This window comes from Schistocerca piceifrons, unplaced genomic scaffold (assembly GCF_021461385.2).
Source record: "Schistocerca piceifrons isolate TAMUIC-IGC-003096 unplaced genomic scaffold, iqSchPice1.1 HiC_scaffold_1318, whole genome shotgun sequence".
Taxonomy (NCBI): domain Eukaryota; kingdom Metazoa; phylum Arthropoda; class Insecta; order Orthoptera; family Acrididae; genus Schistocerca; species Schistocerca piceifrons.
Genome location: NW_025727145.1, coordinates 30,001 through 35,000, shown reverse-complemented (window position 1 = coordinate 35,000; position 5,000 = coordinate 30,001). Strand labels below are relative to the sequence as shown.

Below are 5,000 nucleotides of genomic sequence, written 5' to 3'. Positions count from 1 at the left end.
AGGCGACGGGCGCGCATCGCACGTTTGAGGAGACGCGGCCGGCCCCACAGGCGGCCGCGACACTCCCAGGTCTGCGAAGCGGGGGCAAACGCCGCGCGCTTCAGTATACGTAGCCGACCCTCAGCCAGACGTGGCCCGGGAACGGAATCCATGGACCGCAATGTGCGTTCGAAACGTCGATGTTCATGTGTCCTGCAGTTCACATGTCGACGCGCAATTTGCTGCGTTCTTCATCGACCCACGAGCCGAGTGATCCACCGTCCTGGGTGATCTTTTCTCAGTTTCCGCCGTCTCTTTCGAGACGGTCGCATAGGCGGGAGTGAGGCGTGTGGCGGCCCCTGTTCCAGCGTTCTGTGTCCAACGGCCTCACGGCCGACGGGCGTCGTACGGCTCCACACCGGAGCGGACAGGCACTCGGGCGAAAGTCATTCAAAACCGGCGCCAGGCGCCAGGTGCCGCAGGCCAGCCGCTCCAGCGCTTCAGCGCTCGTACCACACAACATTGCCGCTAGTTTTGAGAGGCACGCGTGGTTCCGCACGCGGCGCACGGCTACGGCGAGCCGTACAGGTAGCGTGTTGCGCGACACGACACGCACATCGAAAGACATGCAGTCTAGTCGGTAATGATCCTTCCGCAGGTTCACCTACGGAAACCTTGTTACGACTTTTACTTCCTCTAAATGATCAAGTTTGGTCATCTTTCCGGTAGCATCGGCAACGACAGAGTCAATGCCGCGTACCAGTCCGAAGACCTCACTAAATCATTCAATCGGTAGTAGCGACGGGCGGTGTGTACAAAGGGCAGGGACGTAATCAACGCGAGCTTATGACTCGCGCTTACTGGGAATTCCTCGTTCATGGGGAACAATTGCAAGCCCCAATCCCTAGCACGAAGGAGGTTCAGCGGGTTACCCCGACCTTTCGGCCTAGGAAGACACGCTGATTCCTTCAGTGTAGCGCGCGTGCGGCCCAGAACATCTAAGGGCATCACAGACCTGTTATTGCTCAATCTCGTGCGGCTAGAAGCCGCCTGTCCCTCTAAGAAGAAAAGTAATCGCTGACAGCACGAAGGATGTCACGCGACTAGTTAGCAGGCTAGAGTCTCGTTCGTTATCGGAATTAACCAGACAAATCGCTCCACCAACTAAGAACGGCCATGCACACCACCCACCGAATCAAGAAAGAGCTATCAATCTGTCAATCCTTCCGGTGTCCCGGGCCTGGTGAGGTTTCCCGTGTTGAGTCAAATTAAGCGCAGGCTCCACTCCTGGTGGTGCCCTTCCGTCAATTCCTTTAAGTTTCAGCTTTGCAACCATACTTCCCCCGGAACCCAAAAGCTTTGGTTTCCCGGAGGCTGCCCGCCGAGTCATCGGAGGAACTGCGGCGGATCGCTGGCTGGCATCGTTTATGGTTAGAACTAGGGCGGTATCTGATCGCCTTCGAACCTCTAACTTTCGTTCTTGATTAATGAAAACATACTTGGCAAATGCTTTCGCTTCTGTTCGTCTTGCGACGATCCAAGAATTTCACCTCTAACGTCGCAATACGAATGCCCCCGCCTGTCCCTATTAATCATTACCTCGGGTTCCGAAACCAACAAAATAGAACCGAGGTCCTATTCCATTATTCCATGCACACAGTATTCAGGCGGGCTTGCCTGCTTTAAGCACTCTAATTTGTTCAAAGTAAACGTGCCGGCCCACCGAGACACTCAATAAAGAGCACCCTGGTAGGATTTCAACGGGGTCCGCCTCGGGACGCACGAGCACGCACGAGGCGGTCGCACGCCTTCGGCTCGCCCCACCGGCAGACGTCCCACGATACATGCCAGTTAAACACCGACGGGCGGTGAACCAACAGCGTGGGACACAAATCCAACTACGAGCTTTTTAACCGCAACAACTTTAATATACGCTATTGGAGCTGGAATTACCGCGGCTGCTGGCACCAGACTTGCCCTCCAATAGATACTCGTTAAAGGATTTAAAGTGTACTCATTCCGATTACGGGGCCTCGGATGAGTCCCGTATCGTTATTTTTCGTCACTACCTCCCCGTGCCGGAGTGGGTAATTTGCGCGCCTGCTGCCTTCCTTGGATGTGGTAGCCGTTTCTCAGGCTCCCTCTCCGAATCGAACCCTGATTCCCCGTTACCCGTTACAACCATGGTAGGCGCAGAACCTACCATCGACAGTTGATAAGGCAGACATTTGAAAGATGCGTCGCCGGTACGAGGACCGTGCGATCAGCCCAAAGTTATTCAGAGTCACCAAGGCAAACGGACCGACGAGCCGACCGATTGGTTTTGATCTAATAAAAGCGTCCCTTCCATCTCTGGTCGGGACTCTGTTTGCATGTATTAGCTCTAGAATTACCACAGTTATCCAAGTAACGTGGGTACGATCTAAGGAACCATAACTGATTTAATGAGCCATTCGCGGTTTCACCTTAATGCGGCTTGTACTGAGACATGCATGGCTTAATCTTTGAGACAAGCATATGACTACTGGCAGGATCAACCAGGGAGCTGCGCCAACTAGAGCTGAGCAGCCGGCCGCCCGGAGTGTGTCCCGGGGGCCCGCGCGAACACGCAAGCGTCCGCTCAATCATTCTGCAAACAGGAGGAGGCTGAGCTCCCCTGCACAATACACCTCGAAACCCTCTCAGGTCCCGGCGGCGCGCAGCGCCGTCCCAAGTACTTGGTCGGGTTCGAGAGAGGCGCAATCGCCCGGAGTTAGGCGAGTAGACGCTTTCGGTGCGACCACCCGTGCTCCCAACTGAGCTTGCCGCTGCCGACAGAGGCCCGGGAGCGTGCTGTCGTGGCATTGCCGGCGGGAGACAACACGCGCCACCTACGGTGACCGGCAGCTCCAACGCCAGCGCCACAGAAGGACAAAAGCCCCACTTGGGTGCCGAAGCGAACTCTCCCAGCACAGCGCACGCGCCAACACATCCGCACAGCTGCGATACAAACCACCAGCGAGAACCGCTGGGGCGACCGAGCAGCAGACGGCGTCGCGGCGCCGAGCGCCGGGCGGCGGCGCATCCTCAACGCACACAGTCCTCAATCGGACCAGCACACTGAAGATGTCCACCGCGCTTCGCACCGGGCCCGCGAGGACCTACTTTGGCCGCACGGCGCCGCGCGCAGGGTGCGCCGGCGCGCAGCTGCGACGCCTGCCGCGTCCGTCGGCCGGCGCGCCTGCCACTGGCCGCCCCCACCAGCCGGCTGTAGCGCGTGCGCCCACGCACCGCGCGGCCAGCACGCCGGAGGCGCCCCCTCACCGGCCGGGGACGGTCCCCACCCAGCCACCACCGCGTATCGCTTCACACCCAGATGCCGTTCAGTTTCATCGGCATGGTGGGTATCGCTGGAACAACCGGTTAGTACCTCAACCTATCGTCGCCATCACCGATTCACCCCTAGCGAGAACAACCGCACCACAACGGGTTACCATTTCTTCATTTGCGTAACTTCACCAGAAAACGTAGGCGTCCATCGCCATTAGCAACTTCAACGATTATTGCATGCCTGTGTCAGGTGTCACGCCACACTACGTCTGCCCACATACACGCAACAAAATGTGCACGCCTAGACAATACGTGGAAGGTGGCCCCCGTACGTATGCGATGTCCATTGCTCGAACGACTGTCAACCGGCCTCTGTAGCATGTCGCAGATATGGAACGCGGTGCACCATGCTATCACGGTGTTTGAGGAGAGACGACTAGGTCCGAATACATCAACACACAGCTCATGCTGATCGCCATCCACGGCGTCCGTTCCTCCCACACGTCTCTATGGCGTACCACACTGCAATCCAGCTCTCATAGGGAGACGACACGTAGCTGCGTGCACAATATTTGCACTGTATGGTCCGCCGTTTTTGGGCGCAGTCGTTGTACGGTCACACATGTGCCACGATGTATCATTCAGTACATAAGGACGAATGTGCAGTACAGATTGTGGTTCACGCGTACGACATCAGCGGACAGTTGACACAGGCCGCACCACAACGTAGCCTGCGTACGTCGCATGCGAAGGGCATTGAACATGCAAACTTGTCACCAACCAGCTTGCGAAGGCAGGGGGCAAGGTGGGGACGTGGGGACGTGGGGAGGGGTGGGGGGGGGGGGGGGCGGCATGTACGTCCTGCTGCCATCCACATTACAGTGTACAGCAGGAGCATGTGGAAAGTCAGCAAGACTTGCAAGGTGTTTAACATGAAGCGATACACAGGGGAGCGGGCAGTGCGAGTAGCGAACTATATTGCGAGGGTTGCGGGTGGGCAACACTACACTAATTGAACGAGTCGTATAACAATTACAGAGCAGGTTTAGGCGACAACGTGGGTTACGTTAGCGGACAACGTGGGTTACGTAGCGGACAACGTGGGTTACGTTAAGGCACAACATGGGTTACGTTAAGGCACAACATGGGTTACGTTAAGGCACAACATGGGTTACGTTAGGGCACAACATGGGTTAGGTTAGGGGACAACATGGGTTAGGTTAGGGGACAACATGGGTTAGGTTAGGGGACAACATGGGTTAGGTTAGGGCACAACATGGGTTAGGTTAGGGCACAACATGGGTTAGGTTAGGGCACAACATGGGTTAGGTTAGGGCACAACATGGGTTAGGTTAAGGCACAACATGGGTTAGGTTAAGGCACAACATGGGTTAGGTTAAGGCACAACATGGGTTAGGTTAAGGCACAACATGGGTTAGGTTAAGGTACAACATGGGTTAGGTTAAGGTACAACATGGGTTAGGTTAAGGTACAACATGGGTTAGGTTAAGGTACAACATGGGTTAGGTTAAGGTACAACATGGGTTAGGTTAAGGTACAACATGGGTTAGGTTAAGGTACAACATGGGTTAGGTTAAGGTACAACATGGGTTAGGTTAAGGTACAACATGGGTTAGGTTAAGGTACAACATAGGTTAGGTTAAGGTACAACATAGGTTAGGTTAAGGTACAACATAGGTTAGGTTAAGGTA

General features: G+C 55.6%; 2 non-coding genes across 2 annotated transcripts; both read right to left on the bottom strand.

Annotated features, from left to right (window-relative positions):
- Positions 1 to 114: 114 nt before the first annotated feature.
- On the bottom strand, positions 115 to 269 carry LOC124732122. Its single transcript, XR_007008556.1, has one exon. It is a non-coding gene; the product is annotated as a 5.8S ribosomal RNA (ribosomal RNA).
- A 351-nt stretch (positions 270 to 620) lies between these two features.
- Positions 621 to 2,523, bottom strand: LOC124732116. The gene has a single exon (XR_007008554.1). It is a non-coding gene; the product is annotated as a small subunit ribosomal RNA (ribosomal RNA).
- Between the last annotated feature and the right edge of the window lie 2,477 nt (positions 2,524 to 5,000).